The sequence below is a fragment of the Pristiophorus japonicus genome, chromosome 5, assembly GCF_044704955.1.
Source record: "Pristiophorus japonicus isolate sPriJap1 chromosome 5, sPriJap1.hap1, whole genome shotgun sequence".
In the NCBI taxonomy this organism is placed as follows: domain Eukaryota; kingdom Metazoa; phylum Chordata; class Chondrichthyes; family Pristiophoridae; genus Pristiophorus; species Pristiophorus japonicus.
Window position 1 is genome coordinate 133570411 of NC_091981.1, and position 17999 is coordinate 133588409.

The window sequence follows — 17999 nt, forward strand, 5'->3', positions numbered from 1 at the left end:
CAGCACTTTGTGTTCTCTCTACTCGATAAGGTCAGCACTGTCTTTTCTCGGAACTCGATCGTGTCAGTACTGTGTGTTCTCTATACTCAATAGGGTCAGCACTGTGTGTTCTCTGCACTCGATTGTATCAGCACTGTGTTTTCTCTACACTCGATTGTGTCAGCACTTTATGTTCTCTTTACTCGATAGTGTCAGCACTGAGTGTTCTATATACGCAATAGAGTCAACACTGCGTGTTCTCTATACTCGATAGTCTCAGCACTGTGTGTTCTATATACTCGATAGTGTCAGCACCATGTGTTCTCTATACTCAATAGTATCAGCACTATGTGTCATCTGAACTCAATAGTATTAGCAATTTGTGTTCTCTATACTCGATCATGTCAGCATTGTGTGTTCACTGTACTTGATACTGTCAGGTCTCTGTATTCACTATACTGGATATTTTCAGCACTGTGTGTCCACTGCACTCGATAGTGTCAGCACTCTGTGTTCTCTGTACTTGATAGTTTCAGCACTGTGTGTTCACTATACTCGATAGTGTCAGCTCTGTGTGTTATCTGTACTCGATCGTGTCAGCACAGTGTGTTCTCTATACTCGATAGTGTCAGCACTGTGTTTTTACTGGACTCGATAGTGTCAGCACTGTGTGTTCTGACTACTCGATAGTGTCAGCACAGTGTGTTCTCTATACTCAATAGTGTCAGCATTGTATGTTCTCAATACTTGATAGTGTCTGCACTGTGTATTCTCTATACATGATAGTGTCAGCACTGTGTGTTCTCTGTAGTCGATAGTGTCAGCACTTTGTGTTCTCTGTACTCGATAGTGTCAGCACTGTGTTGTCTGTACTCGAGAGTGTCAGCACTGTGTGTTCTCTGTCGTCGATAGTATCAGCACTTTGTTTTCTCTATACTCGATAGTGTCAGCACTGTATGTCATCTGAACTCAATAGTATCAGCAATTTGTGTTCTCTATGCTCGATCGTGTCAGCGTTGTGTGTTCTCTGTACTTGATAGTGTCAGCTCTGTGTATTTACTATACTCGATAGTGTCAGCACTGTGTGTTCCCTGTACTCGATAGTGTAAGCAATGTGTGATCTCTGTACTCGATTGTGTCAGCACTGTGTGTCCACTGTACTCGATAGTGTCAGCACTGTGTGTTCTCTGTACTCGATAGTGTCAGCACTGTGTTTTCACTGTACTCGATAGTGTCAGCACTTTGTGTTCTCTGTACTTGATACTTTCAGCACTGTGTGTTGTCTGTACTCGATAGTGCCAGCACTGTGTTTTCTTTGTACTCGATAGTGTCAGCACTGTGTGTTCTCTATACTCGATAGTGTCAGCACTGTGTGTTCTCTGTACTTGATTGTTTCAGAACTGTGTGTTCTGTGTGCTTGATAATGTCAGCACTGTGTGTTATCTGTACTCGATAGTGTCAGCAATGGGTGTTCTCTGTACTCGATAGTATCAGCACTGTGTTTTCTGTGTACTCGATAGTGTCAGTACTGTGTGTTCTCTGTACTCGATAGTGTCAGCACTGTGTGTTCTCTCTACTTGATAGTTTCAGCACTGTGTGTTCTCTGCACTTGATAGTGCCAGCACTGTGTGTTCTCTGTACTCGATAATGTCAGCACTGTGTGTACTCTGTACTCGATAGTGTCAGCACTGTGTGTTCGCTGTAGTCGATAGTGTCAGCACTGTGTGTTCGCTGTAGTCGATAGTATCAGCACTTTGTGTTCTCTATACTCGATAGTGTCAGCACGTTGTGTTCTCTATACTCGATAGTGTCAGCACTGTGTGTTCTCTGTACTTGATAGTGTCAGCACTGTGTGTTCTCTGTATTCGATAATGTCAGCACTGTGTGTTATCTGTACTCGATAGTGTCAGCAGTTAGTGTTGTCTGTACTCGATAGTTTCAGCACTGTGTTTTCAACTGTACTTGATAGAGTCAACACTGCGTGTTTTCTATACTCGATAGTCTCAGCGCTGTGTGTTCTCTATACTCGATAGTGTCAGCATTGTGTGTTCTCTGTACTCGATAGTGTCAGCACTGTGTGTTCTCTATACTCCATAGTGTCAGCACCGTGTGTTCTCTGTACTCGATAGTGTCAGCACTGTGTATTCTCTGTACTTGATAGTTTCAGCACTGTGTGTTCTCTGTACTCGATAGTGTCAGCACTATGTGATCTCTTTCCTTGATAGTGTCAGCACTGCTTGTTCTCTGTACTCGATCGTGTCGGCATGCCTGTTCTCTGTAATCGATAGTGCCAGCACTGTGTGTTCTCTGTACTCAATAGTATCAGCACTGTGTGTTCTCTGTACTCAATAGTGTCAGCACTGTGTGTTCTCTGTACTCGATTGTCTCAGAACTGCCTGTTCTCTGTTATCGATAGTGCCAGCACTGTGTGTTCTCTATACTCTATAGTGTCAGCACTGTGTGTTCTCTGTACTCACTAGTGTCAACACTGAGTGTTCTCTGTGCTCGATAATGTCAGCCCTGTGTGTTCTCTGTACACTATAGTGTCAGCACTGTGTGTTCTCTGTACTCGATAGTGTCAGCATTGTGTGTTCTCTGTACTCGATTGTGTCAGTACTGCCTGTTCTCTGTACTCGATAGTGTCAGTATTGTGTGTTCTCTGTTCTTGATAGTGTCAGCACTGTGTGTTCTTTGTAATCGATAGTGTCAGCACTGTGTGTTCTCTATACTCGATAGTGTCAGCACTGTATGTTCTCTGTTCTCAATAGTGCCAGCACTGTATGTTCTCTTTACTTGATAGTGTCAGCACTGTGTGTACTCTGTACTCGATCGTGTCAACACTGTGTATTCACTATACTCGATAGTGTCAGCACTGTGTGTTCTCTATACCCGATAGTGTAAGCACTGTGTGTTCTCTGTACTCGATAGTGTCAACACTGTGTGTTCTCTGTACTCGATAGTGTCAACACTGTGTATTCACTTCAATCGATAGTGTCAGCACTGTGTGTTCTCCGTATTCGATAATGTCAGCACTGTGTGTTACCTGTACTCGATAGTGTCAGCAGTATGTGTTGTCTGTACTCGATAGTTTCAGAACTGTGTGTTCTCTATACTCGACAGTGTCAGCACTGTGTATTCTCTATACCCGAGAGTGTCTGCACTTTGTGTTCTCTGTACTCGAGAGTGTCAGCACTATGTGTTCTCTGTACTCAATAGTGTCAGCACTGTGTGTTCTCCATACTCGATAGTGTCAGCACCGTGTGTTCTCTGTACTCGTGAGTGTCAGCACTATGTGTTCTCTGTACTCAATAGTGTCAGCACTGTGTGTTCTCCATACTCGATAGTGTCAGCACTGTGTGTTCTCTATACTCGATAGTGTCGGCACTGTGTGTTCTCTGTACTCAATCGTGACAGCACTGTGTGTTCTCTATACTCGATAGTGTTAGCACTGTGTGTTCTCTATACTCGATAGTGTCGGCACTGTGTGTTCTCTGTACTCAATAGTGACAGCACTATGTGTTCTCTATACTCGATAGTGTCAGCATTGTGTGTTCTTGTACTCGATAGTGTCGGCACTGTGTGTTCTCTGTACTCAATAGTGTCAGCACTGTGTGTTCTCCATACTCGATAGTGTCAGCACTGTGTGTTCTCTATACTCGATATTGTCGGCACTGTGTGTTCTCTGTAGTCAATAGTGACAGCACTGTGTGTTCTCTATACTCGTTAGTGTCAACACTGTGTATTCTCTGTACTCGAAAGTGCCAGCACTGTGTGTTCTCTGTACTCGATAGTGTCAACACTGTGTGTTCGCTATACTCGATAGTATCAGCACTGTGTGTTCTCTGTACCCAATAGTGACAGCACTGTGTGTTCTCTATACTCGATAGTGTCTGCACTTTGTGTTCTCTATAATCGATAGTGTCAGCACCGTGTGTTCTCTGTACCTGAAAGTTTCAGCACTGTGTGTTCTCTGTACTCGATAGTGTCAGCAATGTGTGTTCTCTGTACTGGATCGTGTCAGCACTGTGTTTTCTGTGTACTGGATAGTGTCAGTACATGTGTTCTCTGTACTCGATAGGGTCAGCATTGTGTGTTCTCTGTACTTGATAGTTTCAGCATTGTGTGTTCTCTGTACTCGATAGTGCCAGCATTGTGTGTTCTCTATACTCGATAGTGTCAACACTGTGTGTTCTCTATACTCGATAGTGTCAGCACTGTGTTTTCTCTGTACTCGATAGTGTCAGCACTGTGTGTTCTCTGTACTCGATAGTGTCAGCACTGTGTGTTCTCTATACTCGATAGTGTCAGCATTGTGCATTCTCTGTCGTCGATAGTTTCAGCATTGTGTGTTCTCTATACTCGATAGTGTCAGCACTGTGTGTTCTCTACACTCAATCGTGTCAGCACTGTATGTTCTCTACACTCGATTGTGTCAGCACTGTGTATTCTCTGCACTCGATAATGTGAGCATTGTTTGTTCGTTGTACTCGATAATGTCTGCATTGTGTGTAATTTGCACTCGATAGTGTCAGCATTGTGTGTTCTCTAGATTCAACAATGTCAGCACTGTGTGTTCTCTGCACTCGATACTGTCAGCACAGTGTGTTCTCTATACTCGATAGTGTCAGCATTGTGTGTTCTCCATACTTGATAGTGTCTGCACTGTGTATTCTCTATACTCGATAGTGTCATCACTGTGTATTCTCTATACTCGATAGTGTCAGCACTGTGTGTTCTCTGTACTCGATAGTGTCAGCACTGTGTGTTCTCTGTGTACTCAATAGTGTCAGCAATTTGTGTTCTCTATACTCGATAGTGTCAGCACTTTGTGTTCTCTATACTCGATAGTGTCAGCACCGTGTGTTCTCTGTACTCGATAGTGTCAACACTGTGTATTCACTATACTCGATAGTGTCAGCACTGTGTTTTCTCTGTACCTGATAGTTTCAGCAATGTGTGTTCTCTGTACTCGATAGTGTTAGCAATGTGTGTTCTCTGTACTGGATAGTGTCACCACTGTGTTTTCTGTGTACTAGATATTGTCAGCACATGTGTTCTCTGTACTCGATCGTGTCAGCCCTGTGTGTTCTCTGTACTTGATAGTTTCAGCATTGTGTGTTCTCTGTACTCGATAGTTTCAGCACTGTGTGTTCTCTATACTCGACAGTGTCAGCACTGTGTATTCTCTATACTCGGTAGTGTCAGCACTGTGTGTTCTCTGTACTCGATAGTGTCAATACTGTGCGTTCTCTGTACTCGATAGTGTCAACACTGTGTATTCACTTCACTCGATAGTGTCAGCACTGTGTGTTCACTACACTCGATATTGTCAACATTGTGTGTTCTCTATACTCGATAGTGTCAGCACTGTGTGTTCTCTGTCCTCGAAAGTGTCAGCACTATGTGTTCTTTGTACTCAATAGTGTCAGCACTGTGTGTTCTCCATACTCGATAGTGTCAGCACTGTGTGTTCTCTATACTCGATAGTGTCGGCACTGTGTGTTCTCTGTGCTCAATAGTGACAGCACTGTGTGTTCTCTATACTCGATAGTGTCAACACTGTGTATTCTCTGTACTCGAAAGTGTCAGCACTGTGTGTTCTCCATACTCGATAGTGTCAACACTGTGTGTTCGCTATACTCGATAGTGTCAGCACTGTGTGTTCTCTGTACTCAATAGTGACAGCACTGTGTGTTCTCTATACTCGATAGTGTCTGCACTTTGTGTTCTCTGTACTGGATCGTGTCAGCACTGTGTTTTCTGTGTACTAGATAGTGTCAGCACATGTGTTCACTGTACTCGATAGTGTCAGCATTGTGTGTTCTCTGTACTTGATAGTGTCAGCATTGTGTGTTCTGTGTACTCGATAGTGCCAGCACTGTGTGTTCTCTATACTCGATAGTGACAACACTGTGCGTTCTCTATACTCGATAGTGTCAGCACTGTGTTTTTTCTGTCCTCGATAGTGTCAGCACTGTGTGTTCTCCATACTCGATAGTGTCAGCACTGTGTTTTCTCTGAACTCGATAGTGTCAGCACTGTGTGTTCTCTATACTCGATAGTGTCAGCATTGTGCATTCTCTGTCATCGATAGTGTCAGCATTGTGTGTTCTCTATAGTCGATAGTGTCAGCACTGTGTGTTCTCTATACTCAATCGTGTCAGCACTGTATGTTCTCCACACTCGATTGTGTCAGCACTGTGTATTCTCTGTACTCGATAATGTCAGCATTGTTTGTTCGTTGTACTCGATTATGTCAGCACTGTGTGTAATTTGCACTTTATAGTGTCAGCATTGTGTGTTCTCTAGATTCAACAATGTCAGCACTGTGTGTTCTCAGTACTCGATAGTGTCAGCATTGTGTGCTCTCTATACTCGATAGTGTCAGCATTGTGTGTTCTCTATACGCAATATTATCAGCATTGTGTGTTCTCTGTACTCGATAGTGTCAGCACTGTGTGTTCTCTGTATTTGATAGTTTCAGCACTGAGTGTTCTCTGTACTCAATAGTGTCAGCACTGTGTGTTCTCTGTACTCGATCGTCTCAGCACTGCCTGTTCTCTGTTATCGATAGTGCCAGCACTGTGTGTTCTCTGTCCTCACTTGTGTCAACACTGAGTGTTCTCTGTGCTCGATAATGTCAGCCCTGTGTGTTCTCTGTACACTATAGTGTCAGCACTGTGTGTTCTCTGTACTCGATAGTGTCAGCACTGTGTGTTCTCTGTACTCGATTGTGTCAGTACTGCCAGTTCTCTGTACTCGATAGTGTCAGCACTGTGTGTTCTCTGTTCTTGATAGTGTCAGCACTGTGTGTTCTCTGTACTCGATAGTGTCAACACTGTGTTTTCTCTGTACTCAATAGTGTCAGACCTGGGTGTTTTCTGTACTTCATAGTGTCAGCACTGTGTATTCTCTGCACTCGATAGTGTCAGCACTGTGTGTTCTCTGTGCTCGATAGTGTCAGCACTGTGTGTTCTCTGTGTACTCAATAGTGTCAGCAATTTGTGTGCTCTATACTCAATAGTGTCAGCAATGTGTATTCTCTGTACTCGATAATGTCAGCATTGTTTGTTCGTTGTTCTCCATAGTGTCAGCACTGTGTGTTCTCTGAACTCGATAGTGTCAGCACTGTGTGTTCTCTATACTCGATAGTGTCAGCATTGTGCATTCTCTGTCGTCGATAGTGTCAGCATTGTGTGTTCTCTGTACTCGATAGTGTCAGCACTGTGTGTTCTCTATACTCAATCGTGTCAGCACTGTATGTTCTCTACACTCGATTGTGTCAGCACTGTGTATTCTCTGTACTCGATAATGTCAGCATTGTTTGTTCGTTGTACTCGATAATGTCAGCACTGTGTGTAATTTGCACTCGATAGTGTCAGCATTGTGCGTTCTCTAGATTCAACAATGTCACCACTGTGTGTTCTCTGTACTCGATACTGTCAGCACAGTATGTTCTCTATACTCTATAGTATCAGCACTGTGTGTTCTCTGTACTCGATAGTGTCAGCAACTGTGTGTTCTCTGTACTCGATCATCTCAGCACTGCCTGTTCTCTGTAATCGATAGTGCCAGCACTGTGTGTTCTCTATACTCTATAGTGTCAGCACTGTGTGTTCTCTGTACTCGCTAGTATCAGCACTGTGTTCTCTGTACTCGATAATGTCAGCCCTGTGTGTTCTCTGTGCTCGATTGTGTCAATACTGCTTGTTCTCTGTACCCGATAGTGTCAGCACTGTGTGTTCTCTGCACTTGATAGTGCCAGCACTGTGTGTTCTCTGTGCTCGATAGTGTCAGCACTGTGTGTTCTCTGTACTTGATAGTGCCAGCAGTGTGTAATCTCTGTACTCGATAGTGTCAACACTGTGTTTTCTCTGTACTCGATCGTGTCAGACCTGGGTGTTTTCTGTACTTCATAGTGTCAGCACTGTGTATTCTCTGTACTCGATAGTATCAGCACTGTGTGTTCTCTGTACTCGATAGTGTCAGCACTGTGTGTTCTCTATGTACTCAATAGTGTCAGCATTGTGTGTTTTCAATACTCGATAGTGTCAGCACTTTGTGTTCTCTGTACTCGATCATCTCAGCACTGCCTGTTCTCTGTAATCGATAGTGCCAGCACTGTGTGTTCTCTGTACTCGATAGTGTCAGCATTGTGTGTTCTCTAGATTCAACAATGTCACCACTGTGTGTTCTCTATACTCGATAGTGTCAGCACTGTGTGTTCTCTATACTCGATAGTGTCAGCATTGTGTGTTCTCCATACTTGATAGTGTCTGCACAGTGTATTCTCTGTACTCGATAGTGTCAGCACTGTGTGTTCTCTGTACTCGCTGGTGTTCGCACTGTGTGTTCTGTATACCAGATAGTGTCAGCACTGTGTATTCTCTATACTCGATAGTGTCAGCACTGTGTGTTCTCTGAACTCGATAGTGTCAGCACTGTGTGTTCTCTATACTCGATAGTGTCAGCATTGTGCATTCTCTGTCGTCGATAGTGTCAGCATTGTGTGTTCTCTATACTCGATAGTGTCAGCACTGTGTGTTCTCTATACTCAATCGTGTCAGCACTGTGTGTTCTCTACGCTCGATAGTGTCAGCACTGTGTGTTCTCTATACTCGATAGCATCAGCACTGTGTGTTCTCTGGACTCGATCTTGTCAGCACTGTGTGTTCTCTATACTCAATAGTGTCAGCACTGTGTTTTCTCTATGCTCGATAGTGTCAGCACTGTGTGTTCTCTATACTCGATAGTGTCAATATGTGTATTCACGATACTCGATAGTGTCAGCACTGTGTGTTCTCTGTACTGGATCGTGTCAGCACTGTGTTTTCTGTGTACTAGATAATGTCAGCACATGTGTTCTCTGTACTCGATAGTGTCAGCATTGTGTGTTCTCTGTACTTGATAGTTTCAGCATTGTGTGTTCTCTGTACTCGATAGTGCCAGCACTGTGTGTTCTCTATACTCGATAGTGTCAACACTGTGTGTTCTCTATACTCGATAGTGTCAGCACTGTGTTTTCTCTGTACTCAATAGTGTCAGCACTGTGTGTTCTCCATACTCCATAGTGTCAGCACTGTGTGTTCTCTGAACTCGATGGTGTCAGCACTGTGTGTTCTCTATACTCAATCGTGTCAGCACTGTATGTTCTCTACACTCGATTGTGTCAGCACTGTGTATTCTCTGTACTCGATAATGTCAGCATTGTTTGTTCGTTGTACTCGATAATGTCAGCACTGTGTGTAATTTTCACTCGATAGTGTCAGCATTGTGTGTTCTCTAGATTCAACAATGTCAGCACTGTGTGTTCTCTGTACTCGATACTGTCAGCACAGTGTGTTCTCTATACTCGATAGTGTCTGCATTGTCTGTTCTCCATACTTGATAATGTCTCCACTGTGTATTCTCTATACTCGATAGTGTCATCACTGTGTATTCTCTATACTCGATAGTGTCAGCACTGTGTGTTCTCTGTACTCGATAGTGTCAGCACTGTGTGTTCTCTGTGTACTCAATAGTGTCAGCAATTTGTGTTCTCTATACTCGATAGTGTCAGCACTTTGTGTTCTCTATACTCGATAGTGTCAGCACCGTGTGTTCTCTGTACTCGATAGTGTCAACACTGTGTATTCACTATACTCGATAGTGTCAGCACTGTGTGTTCTCTATACTCGATGGCGTCAGCACTGTGTTTGCTCTGTACTCGATAGTGTCAGCAGTGTGTGCTCTCCATACTCAATAGTGTCAGCACTGTGTGTTCTCTGAACTCGATAGTGTCAGCACTGTGTGTTCTCTATACTCGATAGTGTCAGCATTGTGCATTCTCTGTACTTGATAGTTTCAGCACTGTGTGTTCTCTGTACTCGATAGTGTCAGCACTGTGTGTTCTCTGTACTTGATAGTTTCAGCACTGTGTGTTTTCTGTACTCGATAGTGTCAGCACTATGTGATCTCTTTCCTTGATCGTGTCAGCACTGCTTGTTCTCTGTAATCGATAGTGCCAGCACTGTGTGTTCTCTGTACTCAATAATATCAGCACTGTGTGTTCTCTGTACTCAATAGTGTCAGCACTGTGTGTTCTCTGTACTCGATCGTCTCAGCACTGCCTGTTCTCTGTTATCGATAGTGCCAGCACTGTGTGTTCTCTATACTCGATAGTGTCAGCACTGTGTGTTCTCTGTACTCACTAGTGTCAACACTGAGTGTTCTCTGTGCTCGATAATGTCAGCCCTGTGTGTTCTCTGTACACTATAGTGTCAGCACTGTGTGTTCTCTGTACTCGATAGTGTCAGCACTGTGTGTTCTCTGTACTCGATTGTGTCAGTACTGCCTGTTCTCTGTACTCGATAGTGTCAGCATTGTGTGTTCTCTATACTCGATATTGTCAGCATTGTGTGTTCTCTGTACTCGATAGTGTCAGCACTGTGTGTTCTCTGTACTTGATAGTGTCAGCACTGTGTGTTCTCTGTACTCGATAGTGTCAGCACTATGTGATCTCTTTCCTCGATAGTGTCAGCACTGTGTGTTCTCTGTACTTGATAGTGTCAGCAGTGTGTAATCTCTGTACTCGATAGTGTCAACACTGTGTTTTCTCTGTACTCGATAGTGTCAGACCTGGGTGTTCTCTATACTCAATCGTGTCAGCACTGTATGTTCTCTACACTCGATTGTGTCAGCACTGTGTATTCTCTGTACTCGATAATGTCAGCATTGTTTGTTCGTTGTACTCGATAATGTCAGCACTGTGTGTAATTTGCACTCGATAGTTTCAGCATTGTCTGTTCTCTAGATTCAACAATGTCAGCACTGTGTGTTCTCTGTACTCGATACTGTCATCACAGTGTGTTCTCTATACTCGATAGTGTCAGCATTGTGTGTTCTCCATATTTGATAGTGTCTGCACTGTGTATTCTCTATACTCGATAGTGTCATCACTGTGTATTCTCTGTACTCGATAGTGTCAGCACTGTGTGTTCTCTGTACTCGATAGTGTCAGCACTGTGTGTTCTCTGTATTCAATAGTGTCAGCACTGTGTGTTCTCTGTACTCGATAGTGTCAGCACTGTGTGTTCTCTGTATTCAATAGTGTCAGCACTGTGTGTTCTCTATACTCGATAGTGTCAGCACTGTGTGTTTTCTGTACTCGATAGTGTCAGCACTGCATGTTCTCTATACTCGATTGTGTCAGCACTGTGTGTTCTCTATGCTCAATAGTGTCAGCACTGTGTGTTCTCTATACTCGATAATGTCAGCACTGTGTATTCACTCTACTCAATAGTGTCAGCACTGTGTGTTCTCTGTGCTCGGCAGTGTCAGCACTGTGTGTTCTATGTACTCGATAGTGTCAGCACTGTATTTTCTCTGTAGTCGATAGTGTCAGCACTGTGTGTTCTCTGTACTCGCTAGTGTTGGCACTGTGTGTTCTGTATACCAGATAGTGTCAGCACTGTGTATTCTCTATACTCGATAGTGTCAGCACTGTGTGTTCTCTGTACTCAATTGTGTCAGCATTGTATATTCTCTGAAATCGATAGTGTCAGTCTGTGCTATCTCTGAATTCGATAATGTTAGCGCTGGGCATTCGCTGAACTTGCTTGTGTTGGCGCTGTACATTCTCTGAACATGGGAGTGTTAGTGTTGTCCATCTCTGTACTCAGTGGTGTTGTCAATATGCCTTGTCTGAACTGTGTAGCCTGCCTGACAAAGACTGGATAAAATTACACAATGCAGACAAAGTGTATAATGAACTTTGTCCTCCCACAGCCTGTCGGTGGCAATAGGCAGTCTGCTGCTTCCACATGTGGTGGAAATAGATGCAGCCATCTCGGCGCAGCAGGAAGCAATGTCATTTTTCTTGTGTTCTATTGCTATTTTTTTCCATTATTTGATTTTATTTATCCTCATTGAGGATTGTGAATACACACATTGAATACCTGTACTGTATATTCTGTTTCTGTGACTGCATTCTTATTGTATCTGTTTAAGTCACGTTAAAAAATTTAAAACTTCCATGATTGCATCTTCTTAAATATCCTGGGGTAGATTTTGACTTTGTACGATAGTGTAAAACAGGCACTAGCGAATCAGCAGCCAACGAAGTCAATGGAAAGAAAAATCAGGAGAGGTGTAAAACGGACTCCCGACTCGCTATCACCCATTTTACACTATCGCACAAAGTCAAGATCTACCGCGCTGTGCCAAATGTGCATTAATGATAATTTGATGGCTTGTACCTTTCTATCCACTTTTACCTTCTGGCATATACCATTGAAATTGGCAGGAAATTTGGGTGTAAATAAACATTGGCTAAATCGGCGCACAAATGAGCGTAATTTTGGGTGTTACGTCCCAATTCTGTCCCAACATAAAATTCCACCCATACAATATAACATTAAGTCATAAAGTTCAGTATTTAATCTAAACTGATGAAAAGAATTAAGCTATCATTGACAATCTGCTTGGTACCCAGGCAGAATACTGAGCATTTTAAAAGCAGCTGCATTTTTGAAGAATATTGCACTGAACTTTTAACATTTCATGTCAACAATAAACTATTTGGACGAGAAATATTTTTGATATTTACTTATTTCTGAAATAACTTTGCAGAAATATTAATTGATAATTGTTTAGATCTGCTTCATTTTTGCTTTTGATTGTACTCTGGCCTATAATCAGGTAAAACTGAAGCAGTTAATAAATGGTATATTTTACCAATTCAGAAACATACCACAAAGAATTAAATACAGAAGAGAAATTCAATTACATGCAAAATGTGTGCAAAATGGTTAGGTAGGGCAGGAAAATAGCGTCGGAGATGGTGTGGATGGGGTGATCCTGGGGAGGACCTTGGACAGGTCAGCAAGTTGGTTGGAGTTTTGTGTGGATGTAGGAATAACACTTAAAATCTCCTGAGCATTTTTTTGAGTGTCCTCCAGCGGTCCCAGTGGACAGGCCACTCAATGCCTGGTACAACTAGGCTTGGCGTGCACAGCACACAGGCCGCGATTTTTCTAATCTCGGTGGGTCCATAGCGGGCGACGTTCGTGGTGGGTCTTGACCCCAATGTTGGCTCCAGCACGCTTTGTGAAATGAATTTCCGTTAATTGGGCTTATTAAGCCAGCCCAGAGCATTTCCCAACCAATTAATTGATTCTGGTGATGTCATTTAACGATGCGTTATCAGCCGGTTTCCTTAAAGGGACTATGGCCAACTTTATTTTTACATTTGTGCTGTCAGTGTTCTGCAGCATTAAGGTGCTGCAAACACTGACAATGACTGCACAAGGACTGCATGCAGGCTCTCCCATGACTCCATCCATATGCTTATGGAGGGAGACACTACGCAGGGAGGTCATTTTCCCTTTCTATGGGTGGAAGAAACCTCCCTAGGAGATCAAAACAGCCTGGATGCACATTGCAGAGGAGGGCACAAGCAGGAATGTGGTCAAGAGGACCTGGGTGCAGTGCCGCAAATGTTTGAATGATCTCAGTAGATCACAAAACGTTAGTACAAAGCCACACAACCTCATCCTGCTGTGCCTCTCATCATATTCCCTTCACTATGCCTTTCCAACCCGACTCCTGCACATCCTTACTCACACCAACTTACCTTGCATCTCCACCCATCCCTCTCTCTATCTACATTATCACATCACCATCTCACTAGCCATCCCTCACACTCACCCTCATCCGAGTGCAATCGTACCAATTAACAACACACAAGGATAGGCACTTGGGTGTTTTATCCAATGTTCATGTAAAGTTTCTGTTAATGTGCTGTCAAACAATGAAACCTTTATTTTCACACTTTGCGTTCTTGGCCAGATTTATGTGCATCTTTGGTAGTGTCTTCGTACATTGAGACTTAGAACAGTGAGACATAACAGTACCCTCCACAATTGTAATGATTATGAAAGGAATGGCTTGGGCATTGCAAGGATGGTTTATGGAGCTGGTGTGGGGTGGTGCCAATTTAGTGCATCATGTGGCAGCCAGGGTGTACAGCGTCAAGTGAAGTAAATCTGACCATAGTGAGGTCATCCATGGCCTCCCGGGCAGCAATGTGGTCGGATACTGATGACCTGTGCAGCATCAGGTCATTGTGGAGAAGTTTGGTGTTGCTGTTGGTGCTGCTGATGTGCCTAATGCTGCGGCTGTTGGGGATGATCATGGTGGGATACTAAGGGCCAAGGTGAGAGTGTATAACAGGCACCGATGCTGATGGAGTAACATAGAAACATAGAAACATAGAAAATAGGTGCAGGAGTAGGCCATTCGGCCCTTCTAGCCTGCACCGCCATTCAATGAGTTCATGGCTGAACATTCAACTTCAGTACCCCATTCCTGCTTTCTCGCCATACCCCTTGATCCCCCTAGTAGTAAGGACCTCATCTAACTCCTTTTTGAATATATTTAGTGAATTGGCCTCAACAACTTTCTGTGGTAGAGAATTCCACAGGTTCACCACTCTCTGGGTGAAGAAGTTCCTCCGCATCTCGGTCCTAAATGGCTTACCCCTTATCCTTAGACTGTGACCTCTGGTTCTGGACTTCCCCAACATTGGGAACATTCTTCCTGCATCTAACCTGTCTAACCACGTCAGAATTTTAAATGTTTCTATGAGGTCCCCTCTCATTCTTCTGAACTCCAGTGAATACAAGCCCAGTTGATCCAGTCTTTCTTGATAGGTCAGTCCCGCCATCCCGGGAATCAGTCTGGTGAACCTTCGCTGCACTCCCTCAATAGCAAGAATGTCCTTCCTCAGGTTAGGAGACAAAAACTGTACACAATACTCCAGGTGTGGCCTCACCAATGCCCTGTACAACTGTAGCAACACCTCCCTGCCCCTGTACTCAAATCCCCTTGCTATGAAGGCCAACATGCCATTTGCTTTTGCTTTCTTAATCGCCTGCTGCACCTGCATGCCAACCTTCAATGACTGATGTACCATGACACCCAGGTCTCTTTGCACCTCCCCTTTTCCTAATCTGTCACCATGTAGATGGCAGGTGAAGTAGAGATGACAAAAGCTATCCATCAATGTTTTTTTTTATTCGCTGCTGGGATGTGGTTATCGCTGGTAATGCCAGCAATTATTGCCCATCCCTATTTGCCCTTTAGAAGATGCTGGTGAGCTGCCTTCTTGAACCACATCAGTCATGGGGGACAAAATTGATGGATATACCGCTGTGGACCATCAACATACTGCCCAAAATGGTGAAATTAACCAAAAAATACCAACATACCACCTACATGCCGCCCGGCAGGAAATTAATCAGCGACATACCACCGGGCGATATGTATACCATCCGCCCACACGGTGCACCCTACCGACCGCCCAAAAGTCCAACATTGATAGCATACCACCGACATACCACCGGAGCTGCACACCATCTGAAAAAAGGTGGTTTTATGCCAATGGTATGTCGGTGGTATGTAAACGAAAATGCTCCCCCCCCAACCCCCCACTCAGCGATTCATTCCTCTCTCCAGCGATCTATTTCTCTCCCCCACTCCTTCCCTCTGGCGTTCTAGTCCTCCCCCCAGAGATCTAATCCATCCCAGAGAGATCTAATCCACCCCTGATAGATCAAATCCACCCCAGAGAGATCTAATCTCCCCAGCGATCTAGTCCTCTCCCCTGAGATTGAATCCATCCTCAGAGAGATCTAATCCCCCCGAGAGATTTATTCCCCCCCCGGAGACCTAATCCGCCCCCAGAGATCTAATCCCCCTCCCAGAGATTTAATCCCCCCCAAATAGATCTAATTCCACCCCCAGAGATCTAGTCCTCCCCCCAGAGATCTAATCCCCCCCCCCCGAGATCTAGTCCAGCGCACCCCTCCCCCCAGAAAAATGCACAAATAAATAAATAACAATATCAGTATTATAAATAAATCAAAAACACTGCACAAAACAATTAAAAATCTAAACTTCTTAGGAGAGGCTTACCTGCGATCCAATGTTAGCAGTCTCTGGCCTCTGGACTGCTCTTCTCAGGGAGGGGTGGGGCGGGGGAGATGGACAGAGCAGAACTCGCGACCCGAAGAGTCCCAGGTCCCAGACAACTTGCCCTGCACCGCTGGAGCAGACCGTCCGCCGCACTCTACTGACGCACCGCTCAGGACCACCCGGACCAATGTTGCCAGCACTCCGCCCCAGCGGTACCGTGTGGTGAAGATTGACCGACCACTGCGAGACTGCCAAGAATTGGGTGGCCCACCAATTTCGGCCCCAGGGTGGTGAAGGTACTCCCACAGCGCTGTTAGGGAAGGAGTTCCAGGATATTGACCCAGCGGTGATATATTTCCAAGTCAGGATGCTGTGTAACTTGGAAGGGAACTTACAGGTGTTCCTATGCGCCTACTGCCCCTGTCCTTCTAGGTGGTAGAGGTCGCGGTTTTGGGAGGTACTGCCGAAGAAGTTGTTGCAGTGCATCTTACAGATGGTACACAATGCAGACACGTTGCATTGGTGGTGGAAGGAGTGAATGTTTAAGTTGGTGGATGGGGTGCCAATCAAGCGGGCTACTTGTGCCTTGTAGATGGTGAAACAGATATGGGGAGTCAGGAAGTGAGACACTTGCTGCAGAATACCCAGCCTCTAACCTGGTCCTTTAACCATAGTATTTATGTAGCGGTACAGTTAGTCTCTGGCCAATGGTAACCCCCAGGATGTTGATGGTGGTGAATTAGCGATGGTAATGCCGTTGAAGGTCAAGGAGCAGTGGTTAGGCTCTCGCTTTTTGGAGACAGTCATTGCCTGGCACTTGTGTGGTGTGAATTTTACTTGCCACTTATTAGCCCAAGCCTGAATGTCATTCAGGTCTTACTGCATGTGGGCATGGACTGTTTCATTATCTGAGGAGTTGCAAATTGAACTGAACACTGTGCAACCATCAGTGAACATTCCCATTTCTGACCTTATGATGGAGGGAAGTTCATTGATGAAGCAGCTGGAGCTGAAGATGCTGCCCTGAGGAACTCCTGCAACGATGTCCGAGGGCTGAGATAATTGACCTCCAACAACTACAACCATCTTCCTTTGTGCTAGGTATGACTCCAGCTAGTGAAGAGTTTTTCTCCTGATTCCCATGACTTCAGTTTTACTAGGGCTCTTTGATGCCACACTCGGTCAAATGCTGCCTTGATGTCAAGAGCAGTCACTCTCACCTCACCTCTGGAATTCAGCTCTTTTTGTTCATGTTTAGACCAAGGCTGTAATAAGGTCTGGATCTGAGTGGTCCTGACAGAACCCAAACTGAGCATTGGTGAACAGGTTATTGGTGAGTAAGTGCCACTTGATAGCACTGTCGATGACACCTTCCATTGATGGGATTGAAGGCCAATAAATCCCCGCGGCCTGATAGTCTGCATCCCAGAGTACTTAAGGAAGTAGCCCTAGAAATAATAGATGCATTGGTGATCATTTTCCAACAGTCTATCGATTCTGGATCAGTTCCTATGGACTGGAGGGTAGCTAATGTAACACCACTTTTTAGGAAGGGAGGTAGAGAGAAGGCGGATAATTATATACCGGTTAGCCTGACATCAGTAGTGGGGAAAATGTTGGAATCAATTATTAAAGATGAAATAGCAGCACATTTGGAAAGCAGTGACGGGATCGGTCCAAGTCAGCATGGATTTATGAAAGGGAAATCCTGCTTGACAAATCTTCTAGAATTTTTTGAGGATGTAACTGGTAGAGTGGACAAGGGAGAACCAGTGGATGTGTTGTATTTGGACTTTCAAAAGGCTTTTGACAAGGTCCCACACAAGAGATTGGTGTGCAAAATTAAAGCACATGGTATTGGTGGTAATGTACTGACGTAGATAGAGAATTGGTTGGCAGACAGGAAACAGAGAGTCGGGATAAATTGGTCCTTTTCAGAATTGCAGGCAGTGACTAATGGGGTGCCGTGGGGCTCAGTGCTGAGACCCCAGCTATTTACAATATACATTAATGATTTGGATGAGGGAATTGAGTGTAATATCTCCAAGTTTGCAAATGACACTAAG